General features: G+C 51.5%; 1 protein-coding gene across 1 annotated transcript in view; it reads right to left on the reverse strand.

The window, feature by feature from the left end:
• The window catches only part of CLSTN2 (calsyntenin 2), a 575,299-nt gene that overhangs the window by 487,236 nt on the left and 68,404 nt on the right, over positions 1 to 19,659 (reverse strand). The gene's annotated exons all lie outside the window — the stretch shown is intronic.

The raw sequence follows: 19,659 nt of genomic DNA on the forward strand, positions 1-19,659 counted from the left end.
TGGAGAGGAGATGGACCCACAAACGCCTCCCATCACTCCCACCTCTAGGATCGAGCAGGACTGGGCCTCACCTGGAGGGAGCGGGAAGGGATCTCCTTCACCAGCAGCCAAGGGCCTGGCCGTTGATCACACATAACTCCACACATGGTACTTCCTCCGTTCCCAGAAGCGCCCAGCCCTGGGGCCATACATCATTTCCATGCATGGCCCTGTAAGCTGCTTCCCTGCCCATCCCATGCCCTCCTTGAAGCAGGACCCAATGCTTTCCTCATCGCAATAAAGCAAACCCAATCTCGGGTAGTACACTCAGCAAGACGGATATTACTACAGATTTTGGAGAGGATTACACCACACGTCACACCAAAAACATCTTTGAAGTCTTCCTTGGACATCTCTTTGGCCATCAGCTGCCTCATCTCTTCTCTCCTCCTCCTGCTTTGCTCATGAAGAACCATTCAACACCCTCCTCCTCATCTATCAACCCCATCAACGAGAACATCTGTTGGGAGGCAGTGGGAGATCAGAAATAACCATCTGTAACACTAATAGTAACAAAACTCCGGTATGGTCGCCTATTTGTTTGTTTCCATCTCAGACAGGGAAGCTGAGGTTCAGACAGGATGAGTAACTTGCTGAAGTCACACAACTAGAGAAGCAGCAGAGCCGGGAGCCACACCCAGGGCCTCCAGAGTCACTCTTACAAAGCAAACACGTGGAAAAAAGCGATCGCCTTTCTGAACAGCCACCACGTTTGTGGGTGTATTTAAGGTCTTTGGTGTGGGTCAGCACACCCACGGACAAAATTGTGCTGAGCAAGTTTCTAATGTACCCAAGATAATAAATGGAAACAACACTACTTTGGGAATAAAACTTGGTCACTTTCAAAGTCCCTGTTTACAAACAAATAATAGGGAGCTGAGGGGAAAAGGTCTGAAGAACAGCACGGTTCCTGACCAGGGAGACCTAGACAAGTTACCAACCCACTGTGGCCTTAATTTCTCATCTGCCAAACGGGAGAAGTTGACTACGGGTCCTTCCAGCTCTGAAATTCTTAGTCTAGTTCAAATAATTTTCTAAGTGATCACCAAGATTTACTGTAAAGAGCTGAATCGCTGGCACCGGGTATGTTCATTTAACAAAAACGGCAACTGCTATTGACTGAGCAGCAAATATGTGCCAGGTGCTACATACGCTCAATATCTTGAGTCTTGAAACAATCCTGCAAGATAAGGGTTACCATCCCCATTTTATAGATGACAAAACTGAGGCCCAGAAAGCCCAAGTGACTGTCTTGAGGTTACAGAGCTGAGATTTGGGTCTGTGCATCTCTATGTTCAAAGTGTGTGTCTCCTTCACCCGCAGGACCATGAGGCTCAAAACGGGTAGTCCTGTACTGACCAGAAGACTCACGCAGAGCCAGCTATGTGACCTGTGGTGCACCAAGAGCCAGCCTGCAGCTAGAGCCACAGGGTGTCTGCTGGTGGCCAACCCTCCACTGGGGCCAGGCCACAGCTGCCCAGGGGGCCGCAGAAAACTCATTAACACCCTCACTGATCTCCAGGGGAAAGAAAATCTCGCTTCACAAGAAAAAAGACACCCAGCTGAGCTGGGCCCCACCCGTGGCTCAGTCTAGGTCTTCGTGGGGGAGGGTGGCACACTCCCCAGCCTGCCCACAAGTGTGAGGGACAGACGCAAGAGAAGACAAAAGGTGGGCACCACAGGCAGGAGGCCCGTGTGCCTGGGACGCCCACACTATGGAACATTCCTGCATCCATGCTCACACTGTATAGCGTCTTAGTAGTAGTAACCACAAAGCAGCTGGAGTTCACTGCATGCTCATGCTGCGCCGGGAAGTGAGGCAAGGGCTTCATGTACTCCCCTCACTGAATCCTCACTTCTACACAGTAGGTACCATTATTCATCCCCACTTCTCAGATGAGGAAACCGAGACCCAGACTGGCCATACTACACAGTTAGTGGACTGGGGTTCAAGCCCAGACAGTCTGGCTTCAGAGGCCGAGCACTTGACCTCCTGTTGACTACCTCCAAACAACCGTGGTCCTCCAGGGCCCTCCCTGCCACTGTGAGTTGGGGAGGATAGCGGCACCGAGGCTTGGAGTAGGGCCCGGAACCCCAGGGCCGTGCCAGGTGGAGGCCACACCCAGGCGCAGAGCTTCCAGCCTGAGCTCGTTTCCCCTGGGACCAGATGCCTGCCGAGAAGCAGCGGGCCAGAGAGGAGAGGGGCAGGGGAGGTAGCGTCCAGGGAGCGCCACCTGGTAAACAAGAGTCTGCTCAGAGCTCCCCTGGTACCCCAGCCGCCATGAAGGCGCCCTGGTGCCCAGCGTGAGCTCCTTCTGGGGCAGCAGATTCAGCTCATGGTACTGAAAGCTGCACCAGCGGACTCTGTCTCTGCCCCCTGAAGACAGGGCCAGGACACGGCGCAGGGCAGCCGTCCCCCACGGAGCTGACCTGTGTAGGTCCCTGCAGGACCCTGCTGAGGGAATGGGGGCAGTAGGTGCTCCCCCAACTGGGGCGGCAAATGCCCAGAGTGTCAGGGACACAGAGCAGCTCCACCCTCGGAGGATCATCCATCTGCTCTCCTGCATTACAAATCAGGAAAAAGGCTCAGAGAAAGCAAGGCCGGTCCAGGGCCAAACAGCCGTTTTTCTTTAAGACTCAAGAAAAACAATGCCAAGTCTCCTCTGTCTGAGAGATTTCCACCTGCTCTCTTCAACGTGTTTGCACTTCAGGAAGGAGTCCCGAGCCAAGAAGATGGGGACAGGAGCCAGCCCCGGTCAGGTGGGAGGGGAGCCACCTCTTGGAGCCTTGCTCTGGGTCCTCGCTCCTAATCCTCGGGGTTCTCCCCACTCTCCTCACTGCCCCATGACTCCCTGCTTTGGCCATAATTGAGGAAGAAACATAAGACGACTCACAAGCAATGAGACCCTGGGCCTCTCCATCATGGTGCATCTCATGGCAGTAATTAAATCACTTCTGGGGAGTTTGCTTGCTCCTCATCTCTCCCACCACTCAGTTACTCCAGAAAGGCCGGGGTGGGTCGTCACAGTCACCGGTGTATCCCCAATGTCTAGCAGAGCTGGCACATAGTAAACATCCAATAAATATTTTTTGAGTGAAAGAGACAACATTTTCACAACCATACCAGAAAGGCATCTCACAAACTAGTGGTCCTTCAAAGGAGACCCCTTCTGAGATTGTGCATTTCTTCTAGTGACATTTGGCACAGCCTGGAGTTCCTCTTGGGGGCCGATTTCCTGGGACACGCCTGACCCCATTCATGCCACCCCTGTCACACACCTGGATGGCAGCACCAGCAACGCTCTGTGAAGTCTCCTTCCCTGGAGGTAACCTCTCCCGCAGGACAATCTTTCCTCTTGCTGTCCTGGACCTGTCCCCTGACCCTGGGGATGATCTATGAAATTCCATGGGTCTGCCCGCTGACTCATTGATCTTGGGTGAGTGGTGATGTCCAGTAGTCAAGATGGGATGACCAGCAGGCTGGGAGGGAGGGGCCTCCCAGCACACGCATCTCCTAGTGAAGGGCAGAGGTCACTGAGGAAGGTTGAAGCCTTTTCCTCCCAATTTTGCAGCACTTGCTTCACCCACCCATCACCTTTCCTATACTAGAGGTGTCACGGTGGGTCCTGACGGGACCCACCCTGGGAGGGGCTGAGGCAGGGGGAAGTGGGCTCTTTGTTTCATATGTCTGTTCAGAGGGTCCACTTCTGGGCCTGGCTGGAAAGGTTCATGACCTAGCTCCCATGGGGCCAGCCAGCATCACATTAATTATAAAAGCGTCTAAAATTTTACAAGCCACACCAGCATTTGTCTTATTTTACAAAGGGGGTCTGGCACTATTAGGTAATACCGGCCTGCCACCACCATTTCCAACCGTTCTCCACACAATACCACCAGGTACCCTTCTGCAATGACGGCACTCCCTACTTAAGACCCCTCAGCGCTCCCTGTCACCTCCAGGCTGTGCCTCAAGAGCCCTTCCCAAACAGCCCTTGCCTAATTCACTGTCCGCCTCACCTCCCGACACCCGTGTCTCCTAGTGTCTACCTCCACCTCAGGACACTATGCTTGCCCCCGCCACCATGCTGTCTGGGCCTGCGCACATGCGGTCCTCTCCGCAGGGTGACCTCTCCCCCGTTTCTCTGCTCAGTTGGCACCTTCCTGGGTGGCTCACCTCCATCTCCAAGCTGGTGCTCAACTCTCTTATCTGCAGATCGTTCCTGCACATTCTATATAGACTTGTCCTGGCATCTACTTCACAATACCATGACTGTTGTCTGTCTGTCTGTCTGTCCCTCCCGACTGTCAGCCCTCTAGGGGTGGAGCCTGTGCCCAGTTCATCTCTGATCACTGTCAGATGGGCCAGGGCCCAAGGGGAAACTGAGCTTCATAAACATTTGGGACTTCATAAATTAAAGGCACAAGAAAATCTACCACATTTCTTTAGTGGTGCTCCTCAATTTGCCCACCTTTAATCATTTGATTTATTTTTTTATTTTTATTTTTTTAAAGATTTTATTTATTTATTTTTCCCCCAAAGCCCCAGTAGATAGTTGTATGTCATAGCTGCACATCCTTCTAGTTGCTGTATGTGGGACGCGGCCTCAGCATGGCCGGAGAAGCGGTGCCTCGTTGCGTGCCCGGGATCCGAACCTGGGCCGCCAGCAGCGGAGCACGCACACTTAACCGCTAAGCCACGGGGCCGGCCCACTCATTTGATTTATTAAAAAATCTTACTTAAAAATGACTCTGAGCGCTTTTGCCGATAGGCCACATATGGACCATTACGTCAGTCCAGGGGAAGCAAACCAACTGCCCACACAAGCGGATCAGCCCACTGAGGCCTATGCCTCCTCTCTTACTTGGATTTGTGAGGCAAAGGAGCTGGGGCAGCATGCAGGAGGACTGGGGAGCCCCTGGAAGGAAAGCTTGGAGCACAGAGCCCTGTGGACAGTCTGAGGCAGACCGAGGGCAGCGCATTATCAATACAGGAGGAGTGGTTCTCTTGGCCTCTCTCACCTGGATGAGGAGGTGGCCTGTGCTCCCTCCCCCCTTACCCCAGCAGGCTGCCTGGCACCTTCTAGTACCACCTGGGAGAGTGCGGGCCCATGAGCAGAGCAGATGGGCCTCCAGGGCCTCTGTGCTTCTCTCCTCTCCTTCAGAGCACTCTCAGGTGTCCAGGCTGCTCCCCATTCTCACTGCCTCCTCGTGACCCTTCCACTTTGGAGTGGACGCAGAGTTCCCAATAGAATCTTTCACTTTCGCCCATCAAAACAGCCTAGCACGTGCCACTTTCCTCCAGGGACTTCCCCTGTCTCAGGTCCCAGCTCCGCCCTCTGCCTGGCTGGGTAAACTGCACCCCACTCTGGTCTTCGCTCGTCTGCCCAGAAGTGAGAGTGTTGGATGGATTACCCCATGTTTGGCAAAGCCTGGAGTTCCTCTTAGGGACCAATTTCCTGGGCCACCTGCCCCCATTATCGGGGGTGGCATTATCCAACAGTCCAAGAGTGTTGGATGGATTAATCCAAAGGCTCCACACTCTAAGCTGAACTAATGTATTAACAATGGAGAAGGGCTCAGGGGACTTCTCTCATCTGGACTTGAATGGGGGTCTTCTTGCCTTAAATCCCAAAGAACTGCCTCTCTTGTGGGTGGAGTATCAGGTCCAGTGGCACGTGGGTGAGCAAACATTTTCAGACCCACGAAGAGAAGAGACTTCATGGTGTCCCCTCAAATAAGCCCTAAGTAGTCATACGTACTTCATTAGGGCTCCTGGAACACAAATTTGAAACCAGCCCCCACATACAGAGACACCCTCATGCACACACAGCCCACCCAGACCATATCAGAACACCAGGTACATACTGTGGCTCTGACTCTGGCAGGAGGATTTTCTAACAGAACAGGGCTCACTGGGGTCTGAATGCTAAGTGTATGTGAAGGGAGCCCGGCTCCTGGCAAGGCTGCAGCTAAACCACATCACTGAGGCACCTGTGTGGACCTGGAACTCTCGACGTTTTCTAACGGCTCATTGGCACACATCTGCCGTTAGAATCCACCTTCTCCCAGGGCTCTGTGCTGGAGTTAAGCTCTTCTGGAAGCTTCCACTCCCTTCAGCCCACAGGAGCATTAATGAGCACAGGGGCAGTAACTCAGAGTACTTAAGAGTATGTAACAACATCATGGCACTTAAGAGGCTGGGGACTGTCTGCATAGCTAACAACGATGCTCCCCCATGGAGAGACACCCGGGGAACCATGGCTCCAGGAAGCTTTGGGGCATCAGACGGGAAAAGCATGGACCCCCCATCATAAAAGTTATTATCTCACAGGAGAGTAGTTTTTTTCTCTGATTTGTTTCTAAATACGAGGTGCAAATGAGTGCTGGGTGGAGAGGGGAGCACACGAGCATTTAAGTCATTTATAGTTTACAATTTTACAGCACAGCAGAGATCGGCATCCGTTTTCCATCTGCAATTAGAAGACGGAGCAGGCTGCCAAGGCTCCGCGTAAATTGTGCCTATTAAAAGAGTCTATGCCATGCAATGATTGATCAACACCGAGGATTTATTCACTGGGCTAACAGCGGTTTTTACTTCTGCCATTACCCAGGGTGATACATAACAATTTAGATAATGCACCCAGACAGACGCATTTACAACCCTGGTGTCAGAGTCCTGCCTGGGAGGCCGGTCAGCTTGGGGGAGGAGGAGACGGTCACACCAGAGAGCCTGGAGCCTGTCTGGCATGGAGTCGGCCACGCCGGGACAGGCCCAGACTGCACCCAAGGGGAAGACGTGGGGCCAGGACCTCTGCCTCCTTCCCTCGCAGCACACTGAGCCCGTGGGCAGGCAGGTCGCCCTCACTCTCTCGCCTGCCAATGGAGACAACACAGCTGTCATGGGGGGCGGAGAGAGGGGGTCTGTGAAGCTCTAAGACGAGACACGTGATGGTAGGTTTATAGAGATTCACTTAGTCATAAATGCACGTGTGTCCACACACGAGGGTTTACCTGAGTATGCACACACAGACACACATGCATGGGAACTCCTCTCCCCGACTCCCTCTAGCACAAGCAATGTGCTTTCAGTGTGAGGTCTTCTCGGAGTCTTTTCTACTCGTTTGCCTTGGCCGGCACCAGATGGTGTTTAACACCCTGGCTGAGTTTTGGTGACAGGTATTGGTACTGGATGTTCCCTCTCGGCATTTTCAACCTGCTCCTTGTTCTTGGGCCCTGAGTGACAGACCCAGCCTGGGCACATGCGGGACAAGGCACTCGGATGGCTGTCCGTGGAAATGACGCTCCGGTGGAAACACGGATAAGCTCTACACACTCCACGGGGTTTCAACCCCCCCCCAAGCTGTGACACTCCAAATCTGTGCTCCCTGGGCATCTCCCTCAGGACGGCCCAGAGGTTCCTCCAATGTGATGTGCTCCACATAAAACTCGTCACCTTTCCCTACCTGCTGCCACAGCCCGACCCTCCTTCCTCTGTGCCATCAGGCACCAGCATCCCCAGGGCACCCAGGAACCACACACACCCTGACCCTCTCCTTCAGCCCTCATGCAATGGGGCCTGATCCTGTTAGCTTGCTCTGCCTGAGGATCTCCTCACTTCTGCCACCAAATTCCGCATTTCTCACCTAGACAAGTGCACTGGTCCCCCGACCCCCAGTCTCCTCACCTACCATCTGACCCTCCCCAGCATCTTTCTAAAATATAAACCCCATCATGCCCTTCTTCCACTTTAAACTCTTCAGTGACTCCTACCACAATCAGGATAGACTCAAACTGCTTTGCCTGGGAATGTGTCTAACGAACATTTCTTAAAAAGACCCAACTGTGCCATCTTGTATTAATCAGGGTTCTCCAGAGAAACAGAACCAATAGGATGTGTGTGTCTCTCTCTCTATATATATATATAAAGAGAGAGAGAAAAAAAAAACTTAAAGGAATTGGCTCATGTGATTATGGTGGCTGGCAAGTCCAAAATCTGGAGGCTAGGCCAGCAAACTGGAGACCAAGGGAAGAGCTGATGTTCCAGTTCAAGTCCAAAGGCCCTCTGCTAGCAGAATTCCTTCTTCCTCGGAGGACCTGTCTTTTGTTCTATTCAGGCCTTCAACTGATTAGATGAGGCCCACCCACACTATGGAGGGCAATCTGCTTTACTCAAAGTCCACCAACTTAAATGTTAATCTCATCTGAAAACACCCTCACAGAAACACCCAGAATAAGGTTTGACCAAATATCTGGGCATTGTGGCCCTGTCAAGCTGACACATAAAGTTAACCATCCCACCATCTTTTTTCTGTATTGACAGGGCTGAGGCTTTGGGAAGCAAGCAGGACTTATCTCCCTCTTGCATGACCAGTGCAGAGTCCCCTGAGTGATTCCACACAGAGAAAACCAGACCTTCAGAGCTGGAGAGACCCCTGATCATCTGATCGGAGCGCCTCACATAGCAATGGGAAGAGAGAGGCCTAGAGGGGGTTGAGGTCGCACAGATGTGACAGTCCGTTAAGTGGGAAGGTGGGGTGTGCTGTGCATCAGTTCAGTAAGCATTTAATCAACAAGTGACATAAAAGAACATAAAAGCTGAGGTTCCCATAGGATTTGGCACTTACCACTTAGCTCCTATCATTGAGCAGGGCCCAGTACCTACCGAGGGCAGGCCCTGTGCTGTACCCACAGCACAGAGTGTGGGGTGGTGGGCGGGAGTTCCTATAAGGCAGAAGTCAAGGGCTCCATCCACGGGAAGGGGTGGGGGTGGCAGGCCCTGTCCTGAGGCCGGGTCTCCACAGCCAGCACACACCTTGTTTCCTTGTCTGGAGTGATGTGGGGCAGACAAATGAAGATTATGAAGCGAATGAGCCCTACGACCCCTCCCCAACTTGGAAGTGCTACTGTTTACACGCAACTGGGGCTTCTGCGTAGAGGAAGAACACCAGACACTCATGGAAGCACCCACTCAAGGCCACACAGGTGGAAAATACGGAGCTCAGCCTTCAAGCTGAGCCCACCCGTGTGCTATCCTCTCTTCCACCTGCCCCCCCCACATTCTTGCCCAGAAAGCCACCAAGCACAGGGATTCTCTGGGACCCACAGCTCCCCAAGGGGTCCAGGGCTCCACGCTGCCCCGTAGAGAGGCCACAGCCTAGAACAGGGCACCCCTTTAACTTACACAGATCAGATGCCTCTCAGCTTCTGTACGGTTCCTCCTCACAGCCAACCCCCCAGCCCCCTCGACGAGAGGGACTTCCGTCAGCAAAGACCACTATAAATACTGCTGTATCTGGGGTTACAGCAAAACACACCCCCAGACCTGAAGGCTCATCTAGAAAAGCATCACGTCACAACAGCAGGTGGGTTTTCATCTGGCGGTTAGGCAAACGTGAAGGGAAGCCTCTGTCAGATTAAAAGCATCTTCCAGACACACATTCAAAGTGACCACAGCCAATCACTCAGCTGCTACCACAGGATCTAAGGAAAGAAAGACGACTTTTTTTAAAATAAATGTGGAGAAAAGGGGTGCCCTGAAGTTATACTTTATCACTGTAGATCCATCACTCAGCCTCAAAAGCACAAACACTCTATTCCTTCCTTCCTCAAAGAAGAGAAAAAACAAAAACAAAAACAGACTGTACCCTGGAGGGCCTGCAAGGTCACCAGGATGTGCATCTCCCCCACCAGTCGGAGTCACCTGGGAAAAAAATCTCTGGCATAGGCCCCGTGCTCATAAATACTCCGGGATGAGCCAATAAAGCAGTTCCCAGGCCCCGGCCCCGGCTCCCACAGGACACGTGTCCATGTCACTTGCAGGTGGAGGGAAAGGCCTAAGTCATACCTGGGCCAGCCTTTGCTGTGCAGGTGGCTCAAACAACGGAGAAAAGCACATTCCAGGTCTCCCCCTACTTCGTTGCCTCTGGAATGCTGCCTCCCTCCCCAGTCCTGGGAATGAGTCACTTCACGTCAAGGTCCAGGGGCCTATGGGCACCACTGCCCACTCCCGAGCCCGCATTGCGCCTTGAGCCTACACGGGCCTCCATGGCATGCACAGCCCCACCCGTGTGCCTGGGAGCTGGGGGGGCCAGGGAGTCTTCAGATCCTGAAGCTCTGGAAAGGCCCAAGCTCTCATTCCTCTCCCAGCCCCACACGCCACTCCCTTGTCTAGAAGCCCTCCCCACGCTGCTCCTGGGTAACAGCCCAAGTCCCCCAGACTCCATATATCATCATCACACCTTTCCCAGACACTCTGCCCTCCTAGGCCGTCAAGGTACCCGCTCTGCACCTCCTGGCACAGTGTGCTTACCGCGGACACAGCCTGTAAGTGTCCTATGGGGAGCTGAAAGGGAAAGAGAGCACAAGTGGCTGGAAAGGCGGAGCAGCGGCTGAGAGCATCTTCTGCCTGGAGTCCTCTTCTGACCGGGGCAGTTGCTGCCGCAGACATCATGACTGCAGACTGCTGCAGGCACCGCTTTGGGCACGTAGGTCTGATCGATGGGCTCTGGACGCACTTTCACAGCCTTGCTTTCTGAGCCACCGACTACTAGGTAAATCAAACTCATCATGTCCAGAACTTCTGATCTTTCCACCAGAACATGTGCCTCCCACGTGTTCCCCATTCGGTTGACAGAAATCCCATCCTTCCACTGCTCGAGCCCCAGACGAGAGTTGTCTTTGCCCCTTTCTTCTCCCTCACCCCTCATCCAACTGTCAGAAAGTCCTGTTGACTTTACCTGCAACACATGCCCAGAATTTGGCTTTCTTTCCCAACACTTCCACTGCTATGACCCCCATCCGAGCACCATCATCTCCCTCTCAGGTCACTGCAACAGCCTCCCGATGGGTCTTCCTGCTTCCCTGCCTCCTCCCAGTTCACTGTCATCACAGAGTTGGGAGTAATTCTCCATGGCTTCTCTGCATTTGTCCTGGGCTATCCTCTCGAGGCTGTTTATATACAAACAGCCTTGGAAGACAGACATAGTGTCTCCTATCTAGACAGAGGGCAGAAGGTTTCCTGAACAGAATAATAAAGGTATTGTCTTACTGCAGGGCAAAGTTTGGGCAGATTGGCCAACAGCCTCTTATAGACTAGGGGTTCCTCAGCTGTGACACAGACCCCTGTGCACACGGCATCCACCTGGGCTGCTCCCAATCCCCCCCGTGGGCCTCGGGGAGCAAGGGGAATGGACAGGACAGGAAACTCGAGCTGCACCCCCTGCTGTGCTGTGAGTAATACAATCCTCTCCCTCTGACCAGGAGTCTCGAGTCCGCCAGCATCTACGAAACTCTGGCAGGTGGAACTGTGAGCCTGGAAGCAGACCCCTCACGGTTCTCAAAGTGCTTATTTAATACTAAGTCCGGTCACGTCATGCTTCTCCTCAAACTCCCGCAATGACCCTCATCCACAGGCCCCACAATGGCCGCACGGCCCTGCATGAGCCCATCCGCCCAGCCCCCATGACGCCCCAGACCTGATATCCCCCTCCCCCATCCTTCACTCTCCTCCAGTCTCGGTGGCCTCCTCACCGTCGCTCAGACACAGACACGCAGGCAGATGCCCTACTGCGGACCTTCATACTTGCTGTTCTCTTCGCTGGACGCCCCCCCACATCCACACAGCTCACTCCCTCACCTCCCTCACATCTTTGCTCAACATCACCTTCCCACCGAGACCATCCTGAACCCTCTATTTAAAATCACATCCTCCCAGCCATCACAGGCCCTCAACACCACCTCTCTACTGGTCTCTCCTCAAGTACGGCCCTCTCAGGTCAGTTTACGAAGTCTCACCACCACCCTCCCCGCAGGCACAGCCAGCCCCACCCCGACAATGATTGACAGGAGGGCACCCGAGGCTCTCTTGACTGTGGGATGAGAAAATGGCACCAGGGGTCACAACAGCAGAGAGAAGGAAACAGCTTTCCATCCAGCAAAAGGGCAGAGCACTGGCCTGGTCCTCGAGGCTGGCAGAGGGAACGAGGGGTGACTGGCCCTGGCCAGTGTAAATGTCACCCTTCCCCAGGGAGCTGCAGAAATACTGGGGAGGGAGACGTGGCCCAGGGCTGAGCTAGGGCCAGGCCGTGGAAGGAGGCTCGACTGTAGGGACTTAGGCATTCCAGGCACACGTGGACCCCGCTCCCACCTCTAGCACAGCCTGGTGACATCTGGAAGAGTCATTTTATTTTTTCAAGTGGTACCTTTTCTACAGCATCGTATACTCTTTTCAGTTATGGTTTTGAGTTTGGTGATTACGACAGGCCTGCTCTGCTATTTATGTTTCTGATTATTTTTAGTGCTTTGCAATTAAATTTTCTTAAATTAAAACTTTAGACCTAAGCATCAGATTGTCTGTAACATACCATGGTGTGTTCATATATGCAATTTATATATTTGGGTTGCAAAAGCTTCAGAAAGAAAGATATTTCAATATTTGGCACCCAAACGGCCGTGTTTCCACATCACCCACACGTTTCCACGCGCTGCTTTCTGTTCCCACACTCCCAGGGACACCCTCCAGATCCCTGTGAGCCACAACAAAGAGCTGGGAGAAGTAACCAGCCCGCTTTCAAAGCCGGAGCTCAGCTGATTTCCCACCCCCTCAGCACCTCCCGTGGGCTGGGCCCTGAGACGGTGCAGTCTGCAGACTCTGCCTTCAGCCCCAGGCGTCTGGAGCTGCAGTCCCTCTACTGCCTTCCCTCACCCAGAATTAGATTCATCAAGTCCCAACAAGGCTCTCTCTAAACCATTTCTGCCTAAACTGACAGGGTTTTCCTACCGACTCTGTGTCCACCACACTCTCCTCAGTGGTGCTCTCTTGAGGCGGCCCCCCTCCCACAGCCACTCCTGGACCCATCCGCCACTGGTCAGGCCCCCGGCCCTTGGCCTCCATCAGGCTGCGCTGCCAGGACAGCCCCTGGCCCCTCCCCGTCCTGCTACCTGGAGAAGGACCCTATGGCCACATTCACCCCACAGCTGGGACAGCAACCTCCTAGTCTATCTCAGCCCACCTCTAGGCTGCATTTCCAGGGCCAGCTGTGTGTCTATTTAGATGCACCTGGGAATTTCGGACTCATCAGTTTCCCTCCAAAGTCCCTCCTGCCTGCTAAGCCCCCTCACGTGTTAATTCAGCCTGCAGCCCCTCAGCCACCCAGGCTTAAGCCCACAGGATCCAGAGAAGTTGCTGGGGCTCCCCCCATACGCTTTTCCAACCCTCTGACTGCTGCAGAGGCTGCAGAACCTAACGACTCTCCTTCCTTGCAGCTGGCAGTGGTCATGAGACACGGCTCTGTCCAATGAGTTAGCAAGAGAAATCTGCTGGGGTGTCTGGGAAAGCTTGTGCCTTCCTCAAAATATGGACCGTGTGGCTGGCGACCCCTCCTCCTGCCAGCTTCCCTCCCCTCCTCCCCCAGCACTGATGTGTACCTGGAGCTCCTGCCACAGCCCCGAGGCCCTTGGGGACAGCAAGACTCAGACTGAGTCGAACTGAGGAAGAAAATGCCAGGGACTCGGGTGGCATCGTTGAGTCGCCACTCAAGCTCTGGACAGCCTGTGTGTCCTAAGAAACAGGTGTTTGTGTTGTGTTTTCTGTTGCTTGCAGTGAAGCCGTCCTTACTGATACACTGAGTTCATCCTGTATTTCTTGTCCCTCCACTCCCTCCCTTCACTCACAGCAGACCTTCTTACTCAATCGCTCTCTCCTCTTTTTTTCTCTTCTTCCCTCCCTTCTCTCATCATTGTTTCAGATGTGCTTTTTGAGCACACACTCTGGACAGACTCTGTGCTGCCCAGTGGAGAGAAAGCTGGTGGCAGCCACAAGCTCAACGCAGGGATGCCCAGGCTAGGTTTTGTCTTGTCTCCTGTCTTCCCTCTCCCTTCTTCAAGGGTTTCCCGCACCCCTCCAGCAAAATCAGAATCTCAGGTTTTCTCTGCTGAGTTCCTGCAATGACCTTCACATCTCCCAGAGGCTTCTCCAGCCTCCCTCTCCTGACTAGGACCATTCTGAACCCCAGAACTGGGGTCTTCCTCCTCACAGCCGCGACCCCCAAGCCACACCCACCACCGGTCACCCGAACCTGAGCTCAGCACTTCGATCCCACTCCCCCAGACATGCACCCTCCTGCAGCGACTCAGGAAAACTCTGCTGTAAGGGGGGCAGCCGCCAAGGAAGGGGCCTCAGCGGTCCAGAGGTCTAGGAAGGACCAGGGTTACATTCTGGCACATACTCCAGAGCCAAACGGGGCTATCGGTCCTGTGGGGAGTCATCAGAAGGACCAGGCCAGGGAGATGATGAGCACTGGGTAAACATACTCTATATGCTAGGCCCTGGGCCAGGTGGCGTCCATGGATTATCTCATTTGAAAGTACATAAGTTGGATAGTTTTACAGAAAATGGATTCCAAGGGTCAGAGAGATTCAGCAGTGGGTCTGAAGTCACATAGGAAAAATGAGCAGATCAGTGGTCTGAGGTTAAAAGAAATAGAGTTGGAGGAACTGGCGTTCTACGGGTCAAGGCTGCAGGCAGGCATGACCTGGAGGACAGGAGAGCCCTCTCCCCCTGCACTCTCACTGGCTCCTCAGCTTTACTGGGACCCCTTCCTAAAAGCACCCACCAAGATGCCAGCAGAGGAACTGTAACAGACCTGGCTCTAACATGGCCATGCCACCAATCAAGCGATTTATAGGTTCCTGGAAACGTTGTGCCCTAGCAGGCTGCCAGGTTAGCGGTGCTGTGGCTCAAGCCCGGAGCCTCCGGGGCGGCCCCTGGTCTGTCCAAGAGGGTCTGCTCACGCTCTAACTGCAGAGAGATGCCCCTTGGCAGGCGGTGGAGGGGACCTGGCTTCGGCCAGCTAAGACCACTCCTCTAGCTGGCACCCTCTGTAACCCCTGGACACAAAGTTTTCCCAGCTGTACCTGGTGGGTAAAGACAGGGGATGTCCAAATCTAGACTACGAAGAGCCCTTCTGTCTTCAAATTGTGTTATAATTGCCCAAGCGCCTTCATATCCATTATTTCATTGGGCCCTCACAACAACAAGCCAGCATTCTCTAGCTTTCTCTAGCTTTCTACACGAACAGCATCAGAAACAACCCACGGCTCTGAAAGGTCTCACGTGCTGAAGACCTCATGACAACTTTAGAGTGTGGTGGATGGTGGTAACGATCAATTTTGTCTTCCTCTCTTTCTTTGTGGTTTCTTGCAGGACCCAGGGGCCCAGAGAACTCCCTCTCCTCGAGCACTATGTGGAGGTTCAGGGAAGGGCCCGTGCCCCTACTCAGGCCACTCAGAGTCCTCCCTGGAAAGTCGGACGGAATTCTCAGCAAAGAACAGAGGTAAATCTGGAGCAACCAAGGGCCATCACCCACACCAGAGGAACGCCTGCCAGAGAGTGAGGTCAGCTGGCAGGAAAGCCAATCCAAGAAGCGTGCAGCGGAATTTCTGGGAGCATCATGGAGTGCGCAAATCCAGCAATGCCTGAAGTCAGCCACACCTCAGGAATTGTCACATATGTGAGTCAATATTGTCCCATCTTAGTTATGACAGAAAGAGTCTCCACACCAACACAAAGAGTAAAACCAAGGCCTCCTAACTGGTGGCAGGGCACAGAAATCTCCCAAAGGATAGAAAGGAAAATCAAAGAAAAGCATAAGACGACTGCAGACAGTTACTCATTCAACAGATATTTATGGACCAAGCACCAGGCTAGCTGGTTGGAAAACCACTGGTGAGCCCAATAGACAGGATCCCTGTTCTCAGTGATCTTAATAGGACAGAAGTACAGACACTATGGGAGGGCTGGGTGGCAGCAATAATAATACCAATCTAGTCTGATGGAGAGTCAGGGAAGACTTTCTCAGAATATCACATTTAAATTGAGACTGAAGGACGACCAAATGCAAACTTCATGAAGCAAAGTGCGAGCAGGGGCAACAACATACGAGAAAACCCATTGCTGAGACAGTAATTTCATTCCCAGTGACTCACGAATATTGGTGCATTTGTGTGTGGGGGGGGGGGAGGGTAATAAGTGAATTCTACATCTTCTTTTTATAATTTGGATGTAAATACATATGAAAATGTCTCCAAACTAATCAGATAAGCACTCAAGGAAGTTTGTTACAGCAATGTTTATAACAATAGAAACTTACAGCAATTGAAACTTAAAAATAACAACAAAATATGTCAATGTGCCCTTACAACTGAAAAACACTTTAAAAGACAATGTAAACCCACATTTATTGACTTGGAAAGATGTATGCATCTAGGAGAAATAAGCAAGTCTCAAAGAATATGTGTAGAATGATTCCATGTGTTGAGTATAAATTAGGAAATCAATAAATATTTACTGAATAAATGGCAAATAAATATATCTGAACAGATAAACACCAGACAAAACGTCTGCAGTCATGATTTCTGGGTGATGGGATTATTGGTGATTTTAAATGTTTTCTATATCTGCTTATCTGAACTACCTAATTTTTTATACAATGCACATGAATTACTTGCACAATAAAAAGAAATACATAAAAAATCTTTCCAAAGCAAGCAATGACTCACCAAGGTCAGTTTTAAAGATTGAAACTTATAATTCAGGAAATGGGACTTTAAGAAAGAACAGAAAATAGTGTGGCTGGATAAATATAACAGATAAGAAAATGTTCTTCCTATAAACATTGGAGAGAGAGAAATCTTTCTTCAATGTCACAGTCCAAATTTGTTTAGCACAAGTCTATTCCATATTTCATATTTATTCAGCTATCTGTAACACAGCACATTAAATATTAGCAAAGGAAAACATTTATATCGATACAACAAGGAAGTCAACAGGCTTATGCTTGTCTGATGCCAAAAAAAAACACATTAAAAAAAAGTCTATGTATGCCAACATCTAAATATTTGGGAAAATCTGCAAAACAAATGCTATTTGGATCAATTTCTGGGGTGACTGATTGCATCATCCATGTTTCTCCCAGATGTTTTAGCGTAATAGAGAATGTGGCATTGGATAACCAAACCAGTGGCTAGGCAAAATCACAGCCAGCTACACCACCACCATCGCTAAAAGCAGATACTGGGAAAATAACACTCCCGACGCTCTTATGTCCTTTTGCAGCCAAATTGTAATCCTCTGATTGTTCATATCATTAGGATAATTCTGTTAACTTTGAAACTCTGGAAGTCCTGATGGAGGCAAAGCACTGGCTCTGATCCTGGCAGATTTAAAGAAAGCAGACAGCAGGTGCTATAGAGAGCTGGCCAAATGGTGGGCTATGGGCCCGGGAGACCCTCATAAATTGCAAGAACAGCTGCCTGTATCCTACACGGGTTCCCAGGCCACACATAAGCAGTGCAGCTCCCACCTTCTTGGATTTGCCTCACTCAATAGGCTGCAGCCCCTCACTCAGTACAGCATGGAAGGAGATGATAGGAGGCTGAGGAGGTCAGGAGAGGCATACTGCAGGAGCGGGAGGTGGGCTGAACCTTAGGGCACTGGCCAAAGGGCAAAAGATGCCAGGGACATGGTCACTGGCTGCTGCAAAGACCCAGACTGTAGCTGCTGGGACAGCTGGACAGCTCATAGCTGCTCCCTTGAAGAAGCATGGGACACTCACGGGGTAAACTCAAGGACTTGGGAAAGAAGAGAGGCCATTACCCCACAGAACTGTGCCCCCAACACTACTTGCCCTGTGCTGGAATCAGCTGTTCACATGTGGTCATTCTCCACGGGAACATGAGCTCTGCAGCTAGGACCACATCCTCCCAGGCTTGGCATCGTTGCAGCCGGCAGCGTATCTGACCCGAGTCCTCTCTCAGCAATATGGGCACTTAAATGAGTGTACAGATGAATACACAGAATAACAAAACTGCATCTCATCCAAAGGCTGGGTTTTAAGTCAGCATGTGCTGTGACAATCATGGCTGGTCAGGCAGGAGGGCGGGCGGGCCTCTGTGTGCGAGTCCTGGTGGGCAGAGGGTGAGAGAAGATCTACGAGCCTGGAAGCACTATTTTGGGCAGCCTGAGGAAATGTAGCAGAGGCTGAATTAACAGGAAATCCCTTAAATTGCCTAGACGGTACATACAGAACCAGCCAGCATCTTTCCTCCACTACTGGACAAGGTCACTGGTTCTTCTGTTGAAAGCCAGAGGAAGTGGTTATCTGGCTCACATAGAGTCACCACAGTGCACAGTCTCACACATACACACGGGTACACAAACACTCGGCATCGCAAGGTTCTCACAACGTGGTGGGTACGTGGGAACTGGGCCAGGCGGAGCATCCTGCCACCCCGAGTGTGCTCACTCTGGGGCCCAACTGCTCAGAGTGAAAGGGAGGATGGAATCCCCAGCACTATTCCAATTGTTCTCTTTCTCTCCTTTTCAAAATTGCTGGTAGTGCAAATAAACAAGGGAGTTAAATTCATGTATGATAGGACTCAACTACATTCCTCTAACTGGATTACCATAAGCTCACAAAGAAGTGGGAATGGGATGTGGGAAGGGAAGAGGCTATCCCATGAGAAGGCAGCCCTGGCAGGCAGGACCCTCGGGCACAACTCACGCTGTGCTAACCACACCAGCTATACACACCTGCCTCTCCTGCCCTGTGTCCTGTTCCCCTCTCCCGCCTGGACTCTGATTCTTCAGTCCCAACTCAGGCCTGCATACTCCTGGACACATCCATGGTTCTCCGAATGCTATGTCCTCAGCAAGCCCAACAGCTTGGTGAAACCATCTCTGCAAGGTGGACAATTCCCCATCCCATTCCATCTCGTTTTCAAATCCCTAGTGAGTGACAGAGGAAGAGGGACTTCCTGGTGGGTCGAATAGGAGTAAAGGGGCAGGAATAGGCATGGATGTATAGTTACACGTCACTACCAGTGTCGTGCTGAGCCATACTGGAGCCAAAGGAAAAATCAGCAATGCTGATCTTATATTTACTTAAAATGTTGACACTTTGTTCATCATGGATTTTGCATTAATTTTAATTTTCTAAAATATTATTTATTTTTATTTCTGAAGAGTTTTTTCTTTTTTTGGTGCCTCAAGTTTTCCACCTGAGATGAGTGCCTCCCTAATTTCACCCTAGTCCCTACTGATAGAGCTATTATTTACTGAGTGTCAATAATACACCAGACATTGCACTTTAAAAAATTATATATAAGCCTCTAAATACTCCTATTAATAGTCAGGAATATTCTCATTTGACACATGGGAAAACTTGAGGCAGAAAAAGCACACAGCATAGGAAGTGTCACACAACTGGTAAGAGGTAGTGGGGACACAAATTCAGGAGGCAATGAAGGGGACCGTGCTTGATTAGAAAACACTAACCTCCTATGTATCTTATTTAGAAGAGAAATGGCATGGGGAAGGCATGGGGAAGCTCCCTGTAGCCAGCCAGAGAGATTCGGGGTGGATCCCATAGTGCCTCAGAGGTTCCAAGAGATCTGGAGACCAATCACTTCCACGAATATTTGCATAAAGACTAAGGAGAGGCTTCCCTGCTAGAGGATTCACATGCTGAAGAAAGCCTGGTAAGTATTTTAAAAATCAGGCTTTGAATTTTTCATAAGACTATTCTAGATTTGTGAGAGGAAGATTATTATGAAATCTGTGGC

The sequence above is a fragment of the Ceratotherium simum genome, chromosome 5, assembly GCF_057802395.1.
Source record: "Ceratotherium simum simum isolate JZ-2026a chromosome 5, ASM5780239v1, whole genome shotgun sequence".
Classification (NCBI taxonomy): domain Eukaryota; kingdom Metazoa; phylum Chordata; class Mammalia; order Perissodactyla; family Rhinocerotidae; genus Ceratotherium; species Ceratotherium simum.